The sequence below is a fragment of the Macaca thibetana genome, chromosome 19, assembly GCF_024542745.1.
Source record: "Macaca thibetana thibetana isolate TM-01 chromosome 19, ASM2454274v1, whole genome shotgun sequence".
NCBI classification, from domain to species: domain Eukaryota; kingdom Metazoa; phylum Chordata; class Mammalia; order Primates; family Cercopithecidae; genus Macaca; species Macaca thibetana.
Window position 1 is genome coordinate 41340673 of NC_065596.1, and position 13861 is coordinate 41354533.

At 39.9% G+C, this 13861-nt stretch overlaps 1 protein-coding gene and 1 pseudogene across 2 annotated transcripts in view; one reads left to right on the plus strand and one right to left on the minus strand.

Annotated features, from left to right (window-relative positions):
• The window catches only part of LOC126942013 (zinc finger protein 568-like), a 33868-nt gene that overhangs the window by 4399 nt on the left and 15608 nt on the right, over positions 1–13861 (plus strand). The gene's annotated exons all lie outside the window — the stretch shown is intronic.
• LOC126942103 (transmembrane protein 47-like) lies at positions 3477–4311 on the minus strand (annotated as a pseudogene).

Genomic DNA, 13861 nt, shown 5'->3' on the forward strand with positions numbered 1-13861 from the left:
TTCCTAAAATGCTTTGTCTTTTATCCAAACAATCTAGTCTTCAAGGTATCTCCTGTGATAATCTGACCAGAGAATGTTGGCTATAAAATTCCAAATTTGGAGTGTTTAGATTTTTTTTTTTTTTTTTGCATAAACAGCATGAAGTATATTTTATTTTTTAAGACAGATGAAATTTCTAGGCACAGTTTTAGGCATTAAAGAGGACACAGAGGCATAGGTTAGAGTGCGCTGCTCTGTACAAAAATACAGTCTGAATAAATTACATTGCTAGCCATACAATTAGACGTCACTTACCAGTCAGTTCATTGCATGTTTAGTAATATACAGGTACATGCTAATCCATATATATCATTTATATTCACACACATAAGTCTCTCTATATTTATGTCTTTAAAATTTACATGTTGAACTTACAAAAAGCTAAATAATTGTGCAAGAAATTGGAATAACTAGCCCTGCTGAGTATTTTATGCTATATGTGTGAGTATATATGTGTGTGTATACCTATATCTATAGATATAGCTCTATATCCATAGATATCTAACAGTGGGTTTGTGGCTAACAATTCTGCTTAAGAACACATCAAACAAACCTAAAGCTGCAAAGACATAATGTTAATGTAGGTGAAAATTTCACTTGTGTTTATTCTGATAGACAAAATTGTAATTCAGATGAGAAGCAACAATTTTCATGTTGTACTGAGATTGTTAGTAATGAAACACTTCCAAATATCAGTGATGGTAGAAATATAGCATAGGGCTCTTTGCTGGGAAGGGAAAAAAGTCACATAAGAAATCTAGTTTTCAGTAAACTGCAAATATGTGTGCCTCAACCTATAACATATCCTGTCACTTTGAGCTTGTCATATTGACAGAGAATGAAAACTTGGTAAGACTCAAGATGTGATACTGGTTTAGCCGGGCGCGGTGGCTCACACCTGTAATCCCAGCACTTTGGGAGGCTGAGGCGGGCGGATCACAAGGTCAGAAGATCGAGACCATGGTGAAACCCCGTCTCTACTAGAAATACAAAAAAAAAAAAATGGCCGGGCGCGGTGGCTCAAGCCTGTAATCCCAGCACTTTGGGAGGCCGAGGCGGGTGGATCACGAGGTCAGGAGATCGAGACTATCCTGGCTAACATGGTGAAACCCCGTCTCTACTAAAAATACAAAAAACTAGCCGGGCGTGGTGGCGGGCGCCTGTAGTCTCAGCTACTTGGGAGGCTGAGGCGGGAGAATGGCGTGAACCCGGGAGGCGGAGCTTGCAGTGAGCCGAGATCACGCCACTGCACTCCAGCCTGGGAGACACAGCGAGACTCCGTCTCAAAAAAAAAAAAAAAAAAAAAAAAATTAGCCGGGCGCGGTGGCGGGCACCTGTAGTCCCAGCTACTCAGGAGGCTGAGGCAGGAGAATGGCGGGAACCCGGGAGGCGGAGCTTGCCGTGAGCGGAGATCGCGCCACTGCACTCCAACCAGGGGGACAGAGCGAGACTCCGTCTCAAAAAATAAATAAATAAATAAATAAATAAATAAGATGTGATACTGGTTTAACAGGACACTGCATCCTCTAGTAGGACCAAGAGAAGTGACTCATTAGTGTCAGCACCAAACTACTATTCTTTCATTATTCAGGAATAAAGAGATCTCAGAACAGAGAATGTTTAGTTGCTGAAATCCCTATCCAAATATTGTATTTCTCATGCTGCTCTGACAATATGCAATTAACTGCAAGACAGTCTGCCCCACATTTTACTATTTCTCAAAAACTTGCTTCAAAAGACTCTATAATATTATCTTTCTGGAAAATTTCCACTCATAATTTCTAATGATTCTTTACAGAATCGTATATTTTTATAAAGGTTTCTGTCTATGATGTATTTATTCGCTTTTGTCTATCATTGCTAAAGTAAGACTAAACCTGGTACTTCATATTTGTGATTTTATAGAAAAGTCATAAGTGTGTTTTTTAGCATTTGGATAATAAAGTAGGTTTTTTTTGTTTTTTTTTTGGCGGCTGTTTTTGGCAACCATTCTTAAGACTAGCTGAAAGTAGAACTGTGCTTTGGGAGGTAAAACAAATTATTAAATACTATCGATGTGGTCCTGCTCTTAACAGATTTTGCAATACAGTAACACATAGCTACTTTTTAAGTAATTTTTCTAATGTTTCTTTCTGCAAGAGGGCCAAAACCAGAACATACGTTTTAGTGTCTTTGTTAACAAAAATAATTATTTATAACTTTTATATTAGAACTGTATATTTGATAGAAAAATATGTTTATAATTAAGCTATCCAAATTTGTATATGAAACAGAATTAACACAAGTTTGCAGCATGAGATTAGTTGCAAACTTATTCCCTATTATTAATACTTCCTTCCATTGAACAGTCAGTAAGTAATTCCCTTAACATAAATCCACCCTAAGTGTGTGCACAAATCGGTTAGCCCATCAGTTAACTTCAGAGGACCAGGTGATAACCAGATGAATTCTACTCCTCTACTGAGACATTTAGATATTTATATAAATCTATCGCTATTCCTTTTTTTAAAAAAATGAAGACATTTAAAATACTTGCAAAAAAAAATAGCCTTCTATTTTAACGAATTTTACACAAAATGATCATCCTAATTGCTATTCTTCTTTCAACTACAGTGCTTACAGAGAATCATTAATTTTCAGATTAACACCATTTCAATTTTTATTCTTAGGCAACTCTATTAACACTTTCCAGTGAAACAGTAAAGAACATAGAGCAAAAGCTTTAAGGTACCAATAAGTATGAACAATCTAAGCCTCTTAACAATGCATACAAGGTTAGTGTTCAAACCACTTCACTAGAGTAAATATTAATTTTATGTGTAATAGGCAATGTATGTGGAGGGTTAAGGAACAACTAATTACCATTTATACTAATGGCTCACCTTCTATAAAAACATGGAAGCTTGTTACATATGCACACTTGTTTGCTGCAATGTTTGGCAAATGATTTAAAGGGTACAAAAGCAACTCATGCAGATTTCTTTCTGTTTGCCCCAGGAAAAACAGAGATCCTCAATTTTTCCCCAGTCTAGATAGGGCTGAGGCACCAATTTCTAACCACATAATGAGAAGCACATGTCTCCAAGTCTTGACTCTCCTCCCAGGGAGATGCTGATTGCCAAAGCATAACCTCCCATTAAAAAGAGTATTCTTGAAGGTGGAATGTGTACCATTAACCAGTTACATTCACAACTCCCATTAGATGCTGAAGGGCAGTTCATTTTTCAAGGGCTCATTCAAGCAAACAACCAACAGCCAATGTAGTCATTGGGTAGGATAAGCAAGCAGTAAGGGCTCTAACAGTGGAATCCTTGTCAGCACAAAGGAACTTCTAAATGTTGCTTATGCCAACTGCTCCCCTACAGGCAATAGGAGACTGAGGCAAATCTCATTCCAACTAGTTTCTCACAATGGTTGCTGTCATACAGACCCTTCATTTGTCAAGAAAAACGATATGAACATATTGGAAGTTTGCAGCATTTGCCTGTCTAATCAGCTCTCTTAATTTGTGCAGATTTCTAAAATGGATGTAAAAGCTGGTTATGATGTTGACAGCCAAAAGGCAAAAAAGATTAAATCAACTGAGCAAACTGCTTGATGCTCCACAAGTGTTTTAGAAAATAGAAAGTTAGAAAAGATGCAGACGTAATCCTTTTGTTGGATGGTGGTGGTTATTTTTACTTTGAGACTATTGGTTCTAGTAGTAGTCTTCATAGTTCTTAGGGTTCAGGCAATAAAGGATGGCACCCCCAAACGAAAATATAGTTGCACCCCAGGCCAGGCCATAACCCCAGTTGAACTCATGGTACATTTTCAAGCTCACAGTTTCAATGAACTTGATTGGGTAAAGGACCAGGCTGCAAACCTGTAAAACAACTGCTGCAAAAAGCATGACCGCAACAGGTCTATAGAAACGCGCCTTCAAGACCCCACGCAGATAGAAATCAAACCCACCAGGAATGCAATGAGAATGATGGCAGCACCGCCCAGGAGTAAAGCCAGAGTAGCAATCTGCCAATCGCTGCTGAGCATGGACTCGCAGTGCCAGATGTCCAAGCTGGCGGGTTTCCGGCAGGACTCCCACACACGGTAGTACTGGTGGTCAGCTGTGACCCAAGCCGGGCTCAGCACCGCCCCCAGGTCCAGACACAGCGCCAGAAAGATGCACACCAGCCCAACCAGCTTCAAGGGGGTCAGTACCGACAGGCGCACCTCCTCCATGCCGCTGCCCACCGAAGCCATTCCTGGGAGCCGCTGTCTACGCCAGGCGGGTCCGGAGAGCCGGGAGCCGGACCTCTCAAGGAGGAAAGCCGCCTAGCCGCCACGCACGGGGACTCGCTCCCTCGGGGCTCTGCGCGCCCCCTGCCGCGCGGCCAAGGTGGGTCTGCGGAGGCGGCCGGCCGGGTGGGGGTCGTCGGCAGCCGCAGCGAAGTCGATTCCACCCTGGACCTTCGCCGCCGGCCCCGCGCCGCGCTCTTTATTTAGATTTTTTATGCGACTTTGAAGTAACATATTTTAAAGAGTGGCATGGTATTTGTAGGATGTGAAATTTAAGGGTTGTTTTTTTTTTTTTTTTTCCGGATAGGTCTGGATGTAGCACTTACTTCATTAATTCTGGCCAGTCATCAAGAATTACTTTCACTCTAAGATTAAAGAAACATATTTTCTATTCTTAATTAATCTGTTTCTTTCTCTTTAACTTTTCTTCAGAATTCTGTAAGAATTTGTTGAGTTTCTCTTCCCATTCCTGTAGAGGCCAAAATCTTCCTAAGATTATCAGAAGATCACCACCCCTCCCCATCCATTTCCTGCACACCGGCGGGGAGGAGGCTTCAGTTCCCCTTGCCCTTCAACCCTTCACTGTCTATTTCTCCCTGTGTCTTCTCTCCTGAAAATATTCATTGCCCTTTGTCCCTGCTAATGGGAGGCTGTGCACTGTGATGAAAGGGTAGAATCTTAGCCCATTTCTGCCATTTGCTAGCTCTGTGACCATGGACTTCCTCATAATTTCAGTTTGGGGAATGTGATGATACTGGAAATTCACCTGCACTTACACTGGCGACCTGGGGTCCCCTAGCTCCTACCTTCTGGTCTCCCCAACATCCAGTGAAGTGCCCAGTGTCATTGCTTCTTTTCTTTTCCTGTTCTGTGAGCTTATGCACTAGGGCCTCACTCCACTGTCTTTTGCCTTGTGGGAGTAGATGCTACATTAAACTAATTGGGCTCCCTGGCTCCACTTTTACTCTTTGCCACTAAGATAGTCCAGTGATGTCACCTTTTAAATTTTGTTCAGTGAATGCCTGTTACTTTCAGGATAAATCTCCAGCTCTTTCACATTCATTGTGTGTTTATTAAAAAGCACATTCTGTATTTAGCAGAGCACAAAGCCTAGCATTGGAGTAAAGTTGTGAGCAAAGATGATGTGTTTAGTCCTGGCAGGTATAACCTGCCATTCAAAACATTTCCTGTCCTGACTCCTATGGAGTTCTCCAACATCACTTCTCTCTACTCCTCCCTCAGAACCCCTCATCAGCTATCCCAGTTAACTTTCTGCTCCTCAGAAACACAGGATGCAATTGGTCTCCATCTTCTGCTCTCTCTATTTGGAGTGCTGTTCAATCTGTTTTCTGCTGGTTGGAATTCTGTTCCTTTTCTAAGTCCCAGTTAATTTTCTACATGTTACGTGAAACTTTCCCCACACCCCTCAACCTAAGTAAGTCACTATTTTCTTACTTCCTATAACAAGATTCTTTTAATGGGAGGCAACATATCCTGCTTAAAAACCCCTCAGTTAATTTCATCTGTGAGAACAAGTCTAAATGTCTCAGGATCTGATCCTTCTTTTCAGCCTCATCTCTCCACTCCCTTCTGACTTTACCCTAGTGATGTTAAACTACTAGCAGTTCCCAGAATGCACAGTCTATCTCATGCCTCCATTGTACAAGAAACACAAGAAGGGCTTTTATCCATTGCCACCCCTTTCTCTAGGTTCTACTGAACCTAGGTCAAGAACCAGCATCTATGAAGCCTGCGTCAGTCTTGTGGTTGCTCTTGGTCTCAATTACTGTATCTCTTATAGTCCTTATCATACTATATTGTAACTGTATTTTTTTTTTTTTCGCTCTTGGTGCCCAGGCTGGAGTGCAATGGTGCAATCTCGGCTCACCTCAACCTCCGCCTCCCGGGTTGAAGTGATTCTCCTGCCTCAGCCTCCCAAGTAGCTGAGATTACAGGCATGTGCCACCACGCCCAGCTAATTTTGTATTTTTTAGTAGAGACGGGGTTTCTCCATGTTGGTCAGGCTGGTCTCAAACTCCCGACCTCAGGTGATCCGCCCACTTTGGCCTCCCAAAGTGCTGGGATTACAGGCATAAGCCACCGCGCCTGGCCTGTAACTGTCTTTTTAAAACTGCTTTTATTAAATATTGAATAGTAGAACATGTTTAACATATTAAGGGGGACTGAACACCCATGTTAAGAGGTAGAATGCTAATGTTAGAAATCCCATGTGGGCCGGGCGCGGTGGCTCAAGCCTGTAATCCCAGCACTTTGGGAGGCCGAGACGGGCGGATCACGAGGTCAGGAGATCGAGACCATCCTGGCTAACACAATGAAACCCCGTCTCCACTAAAAATACAAAAAAATTAGCCGGGCGTGGTGGCGGCGCCTGTAGTCCCAGCTACTCGGGAGGCTGAGGCAGGAGAATGGCGTGAACCCGGGAGGCGGAGCTTGCAGTGAGCTGAGATCGCGCCACTGCACTCCAGCCTGGGCGACAGAGCGAGACTCCGCCTCAAAAAAAAAAAAAAAAAAAAAAAAAAAAAAAAGAAATCCCATGTGTGCTTTGATCATCCCAATCCAAATCCCCTTCTTTAGCTGTCAGAGATATCTGTTATTCTGAATTTTGTGTTTTGCATTTCCTTGTTTTTCTTTACAGTCTTAACCATATGTGTTTATTTTCCTGTTCTAATTTGATGTCAAGAAATCATACTGTTTGGATTCTTCTGCAACTCTGTTACTTGTCTTCCAACAAGTGTTCAAGAGATTCATTCACCTTGCAAACTTATCCTACTGTATAGCCATCCATTGTATGAATACATTTTTTCATTGATATTGTGTATATTACTCCTGTGAACATTCTTGAACTCCTCTTATTGTATCCTGTGCAAGAATTTCTGTAAATATGTAACTAGAAATGGAATTGCTAGCTCATAGGTTATATGCATTTTCAGCCTTACTAGACATTGCCCATCTGTTTTCTAAAGTGTTTACTATACTCATTTACTATTCCTTTTACTTCGTGTCCTCACCAACACTTGGTATTATTAAACTTGTAAATCTTTCCACACTTGGGTATGAGTTGATATATATTATTTTGATTTCAAATTTGCGTATTTTGGTACTAAATGAGGTTGAGCCCCCCCACCACCATTTTCATGCTTATTGGCGTTCATGTTTTCTCTTTTCTGAAGTACAATTTTATGTCATTTCTGATTTTTCTATTGATTTTTATATTTCCAGAGTTTTTGTTCCTTTTAATGCTTTGTGTGCATTTCTTAAGTATTGTGGATTGTTGTCCTTGTCAGTTATATGTGCTGTGCATGCTTTCTTACTTTAACCTTTAAATGATGGTAGAAATTCTCAATTTTAATGCCATCATATTTAACGCTATTTTCTTTAATTTATTTACATCTTGTGTATGAAATCTCTCCTCTCCTAAGAGTAAAGATATTCTCCCTGTTTTCTATAAATGATATTATTTTGCCTTTTAAGTCTTCAGTTCACTTGGAATTAATTGTAGGGTATGGTATTTCCATTTGGATAACTAATATCTGAAACATCATTTATTGAAAAGGCAATTTATTGTAAAGGATTAGGCAAACTGCAGGGTCTGAGGGAACAGTCCCTACAAGATGCCATCACTCAGGCACCAGCTACAACTTAAGGGGTTCCCATGACCACTCTCACTTCAGACCAGCTAGCTAGAAATTCAGGTGTTTCCACCACCACCACCCTTAGGTATAATCATGCAGTAGAAAGACTCACAGAACTCACTGAAAGCTGTTATATTCACAGTCACGTTTATAACAGGGAAAGGATACATTGGGTTGTATTAGCCTCCCAGTATTGATGTTTGGCAGTACACCCAGAGTATTGTCAACCAGAGAAGCTCACTCAAGCTTCAGTGCCCAGTTTTTACTGAAGCTTCATTACATAAGCATCATTGATTGAATCATTTTCCATGTGCACGAACTCAGTTTCCAGCATCTGTCCTCCCTCCTTGCCTGAAAGTCAAGCTGATATCACATGGTTCAAAGTCCCAAGACCGATTACATGGTAGAGGTAGGTGTGGCCAGCCCCAAGCCCTAGTCATCTCATGAGCATAAACTAACAGACATGGTCTTAGGGGCCCACCATAAATAACAAAGACATTCCTATCACTCAGGAAATTCGAAGTGTTTAGAGGTTACTTCCCAAGAGCTAGGACAAAGGCCAGACTTCCTTACTACACAGTCCTCCTTTCTCTGTACTTCAGTGACAGTTGTCATAAATTAAGTTTCCGTATATATATATGTTGGTCTATTGTGGGCTCTCCTTTCTAATCTGCCAGTCTGTTTGTCTATTGAAACCATACCGCCTAAAGACTGCATTCTAGTAATGTCTGATACTTGGTAAGTCACATTCCTCTACCATGGTCCTGTTCTCTAGAAAGGTCTTAGCTGTTCCTAGGCTTTGGCTTCATATACATTTTAGAATTGACCGATCAAGTTCTGTAGAAATCCAGCCGGGATAATGATTTGTAATGCACTACACCTTTGATCAATTTGGGGAAAGTTGACATTTTCACAGTATTGAGTCTTCCTCTGCCTCTAAATAACTCTGCTTATTTGAGTCTTGTGAAATGGTTTTAATAATATTTTATAATTAGAGTCTTACATATCTTTTGTTAATTTTATTTCTAGGTACTTTTATGTTTTGTGGTTTTCTTAGATGACATTAATTTTAGAATATAGGCCGGGTGCTGTGGCTCACACCTGTAACCCCAACACTTAAGGAGACCGAGGCAGGCGACTCACTTAAGCCCAGCAGTTTGAGACCAGCCTGGGCAACATAGCGAGACCCCATCTCTACTATAAATAAAAAATTAGCCAGGCATGATGGTACATGCCTGTAGTCCCAGCTACTTGGTAGGCTGAGGTAGGAGAATCACTCGAGCCCAGGAGGATGAGGCTGCGGTGTGCTATGATTATGCCACTACACTCCAGCCTGGGTGACAGAGCGAGACCCAGTCTCAAAAAAAAAAAGTAAATAAAATAAAATATAATATAATTTTCTCATTGTTTCTGGTATATAGACTTGCCATTGATTTTTTTTTTTCTTAAAACTCCCATGACAGATTATTGAAGTTGATTTTGAGATGTTAATTTTATATCCCTCCACCTTGTTTAACTCTTATTTATTCTCACATCTTGTAGATTCTTTTGGATGTGGGGTCATGCAACTTGATCACATCATTGATGAATAAAGACACGTTTTAGTTGTAAATAATTGTCTTCGTCTATTAGTATTGATTTCTTTCCTTCTTTTTTAACCTTATTTTAATTCTTACTTTGCTGCACTGGCTCCACCTCCCAGAACAGTTTTGAATGGTGAATATGGGAACCCTGTCTTATTCACAGTTTTAGATACTTCACTTTTACTTATGTTTGCACTTGGCTTTTTTTTTTGTAGAGGTACTTTATCAGGTTAGGGACATTGCTTTTTTATCGCTAATTTGCTCTTAAGTTTTTATCATGAAGGAATATTGCATTTTTAAAATGCCTTTTCTGCCTCCATTGAAATGATTGGTCGGGCACGATGGCTCATGCCTGTAATTCCAGCACTTTGGGAGGCTGAGTTGGGTGGATCACCTGAGGTCAGGAGTTCGAGACCAGCCTGGCCAACATGGCAAAACCCTGTCTCTACTAAAAATACAACAACAACAAAAATTAGCCAGGCGAGGTGGTGGGCACCTGTAATCTCAGCTATTTGGGAGGCTGAGGCAGGAGAATCGCTTGAACCTTGGAGGCAGAGGTTGCAGTGAGTCAAGATGGCACCATTGTACTCCAGCCTGGGCAACAAGAGCAAACCTTCATCTCAAAAAAAAAAAAAGAAAGTAAAAAGAAATGATCCTAAGTGTTTTCTCTTTAATCTGTTAATGTGCCTAATAATTTTAATTTATTTCCAGTATCATATGCACCTTTTATTGGGAAGAACCTAACTTAGCCATGATGTGTGATAAATTTTACATATTACTGGATTCAGTTTGCTAATAACTTGCTTAGAATTTTAAATCTGTGGCATGTGTAAGACTGGCCAGTAATTTCAGTTCTTCATAATGTCTTTAACAAGTTACTCTATCCCAGGAGAACTGTGGCCTTGGCCTGTGAACCAAGATTGTTTTCTACATTTTTAAGTGGTTGGGGGAAATGATCAAGAGAATTATATTTTATGACACATGGAAATTGTATGAAATTCAAATTTTGGTGTTCATAAATAAAGCTTTACTGGAACATAACCACATTCATCCATTTATTTATTTATTTATTTTTGAGATGGAGTCTGGCTCTATCGCCCAGGCTGGAGTGCAGTGGCGCGATCTCGGCTCACTGCAACCTCCACCTCCCGGACTCACGCCATTCTCCTGGCTCAGCCTCCCGAGCAGCTGGGACTACAGGCGCCTGCCACCACGCCTGGCTAGTTTTTTTGTATTTTTAGTAGAGATGGGGTTTCACCGTGTTTGCCAGGATGGTCTCGATCTCCTGACCTCGTTATCCGCCCGACTCGGCCTCCCAAAGTGCTGGGATTACAGGCTTGAGCCACCGCGCCCGGCTCACATTAATCCGTTTATATAACATCTATGGCTGCTTCTCTGCTGCATGGCAGAGTTGAGGAGTTGCAGCAGAGATGGTATGTCCCACAGAGCCTAAGATACTTACTATTTGGCCCTTTACAAAAAAAGTTTGCTGACCTCTGGTCTAGCTTCATAAAATATATCAGTTTTCCTTTTCTTTTTCCTATGGTAGGATCTTGGAGTACTCATATTATCAATGGTGTGAGCAAGGCCACTCTTTTCAGATTATTTGTTTATTCCCTTTCTTCTATGCCATTTACTACCCCCATCCTCCCCCTGCCCATGAGGCAGTCGTGTCTTAGTATTGCATCGTTTTCTTAGTATGTATTCATTCATGCAAAATGTTTTTCTCTTGCGTTAAGGTCCAGTGTGGTCAGTTTTTCAAAATCTTCCACATATGATTGAGAAGAATGTTATTTGAATTGAGTGCATTGTTCTATATGCAGCCTTTAGATCAAGGTTAATAATTTTGGTATCTAAATATTCTGTTTTTATTGACTTTTTGTCTGTTGTATCTATCAGTTATTTCTAGTGTTTTGTTAAAATCTGCCATTATGATTAGGGTTTGTCTCTTAGTTTCTATTTCATTTATGCATATGTATATGTATATATAATATGTGTATATTATTATTTAAGCATAAAGTTATCCTTTTCTAACTTTCATCTCTCTGAATATTTATGTTTTGGATGTGTCTGTAATAACCAGCAGAGAGCTGGGCTTTGGTTTTTGACAACTTTGACCAACTTTGTTCTTTAACAAGAGTATTTAGTATATTTACAGTACTTGTAATTACTGATATAATTGAAGGTATCATTTTTGTGCTTTTTATTCTCCCTTTTCTGTATTTCTTATCTTCATTTTATTTTCCCTTCTGTGAGTTTGAAAGTTGTAAGCTATTTGTGTTTATTTAGTAGTTACCTTAGAAATTTTAATACACTTTCTTAACTTACTAGTGTCTAAAACTAAAAAATATTCTTATATTCTTGGTAAATAAGGAAGTAGGATATATTCTAACTAATCAAATAACTTACATTATTGTCAGGTATTTTCCTTCTATCTTTTTTTAACCCATAAGAAAATTTTATGTATTGAGTGTTAGCTTAGGTTTACCACTTTCTTGGTTCACCATTCTTTCTTACATCTCAGGCTCTCCATCTGGGATCACTTTCCTTTAGATGGAATAAACAGTAAATTTCTCTCTGATTTTATTTTTTTTTTAAATGTCTTTATTTGCCCTCATTTGTGAAAGGTATTCTACCCTCACACTGGGACATTCGCTGTCTTCCGGTTTACATTTTTGTTATTAAATAGTTGATTAAATAGTTGTCTGTCAATCAGCCTTTTTTTTAATGTAGATGATCTACCTTTGTTCCCAAATTGCTTTTCACGTATTCTCTTTGTATTTAGTGCTCTGCAGTTTTGGTCTGATTGTCTAGGCATGAGTTTATTTTTATTTATTCTGTTTAAGACTTACTGGGCTTCCTGAATCTGCTTTTGTCAATTCTGAAAATTTCTTAGCTGTCCTGTCTTCCAATACTGCCATTTTCTTAATTCTCCTTTCTCCTTCTAGAACTTCAGTTAAATATCTATTAAGCTATCTCACATTATCTTCTTAATCTCTCTTCTGTACATCTGCTCATTTGTCTTTTTTTTTTTTTTGAGACGGAGTCTGGCTCTGTTGCCCAGGCTGGAGTGCAGTGGCTGGATCTTGGCTCATTGCAAGCTCCGCCTCCCGGGTCCATGCCATTCTCCTGCCTCAGCCTCCCAAGTAGCTGGGACTACAGACACCCGCCACCATGCCCAGCTAATTTTTTGTATTTTTAGTAGAGACAGGGTTTCACCGTGTTGACCAGGATGGTCTCGATCTCCTGACCTCGTGATCCACCCGCCTTGGCCTCCCAAAGTGCTGGGATTAGAGGCGTGAGCCACCGTGCCTGGCCTCATTTGTCTTTTGTAATTGCATTCTGCATAATCTCTTTTTATACCTTTCAGTACAGTAATTTTTCTCTTCAGAGAGATTTATTCTAGCCATTGTATGATTTAAGTATGTTTTTTGTTTTATGTTTTTATTTCTTTTCCTTTTTTGAAATCCTCTGTCATCTTTATGAAGTTTTCTTATTACATTTCCTCCATTTTAAAAACATGTAATATGCTTGTTTTATAATTTTTGGCATTATCTATATAATATATGAATCTTTTACGGAGGTAATTCCTCTTCCCTCTCAACATTTTATTAGGGAAATTTTCAAACATAATGAAAAGTTAAAACAATTGCATGAGTGATTTTCCTTTTTGTTCATGGAATTATGCCTCTTTGTATGTTTCTTTCCTTTTTTTTTTTTTTTTTTTAAGACACAGTCTCACTGTGTTACCCAGGCTGGATAACTGATACAATCTTGGCTCACTACAGCCTCCACCTCCCAGGTTCAAGCGATTCTTGTTTCTCAGCCTCCCGAGTAGCTGGGACAACACGCATGCGCCACCATGCCCGGCTAATTTGTATTTTAAGTAGAGATGGGGTTTCACCAGATGGGCTAGGCTGGTCTTGAACCCCTGATCTCAAGTGATCTGCCCAGTTTGGCCTCCCAAAGTGCTGCAATTGCAGGCATGAGCCACCACACCTGGCCATTTTTTTTTTAATTGATTTTTTGTTTAGGCAAAATTCACATAATATATAGTTAACCATTTTTAAGTGCATAGTTCAGTGACATTTAGTGCATTCACAATGTTGTGTTGCTTTTATTTTTGACTAATAGGTTATTTTCCTTGGAATTCTACCCATAGATTCTTGAGGCCTGATTAAAGGTTGTTCCTCTAGGGCAGGTCTGTGTTTGCTTCTACTAGGAGCCCTGCCAAACCAGGACCACCATAAAGTAAACACAGATGGCAAGTGTTTTAGATCCACCTTAGTATCGTTATGTGAACTGCAG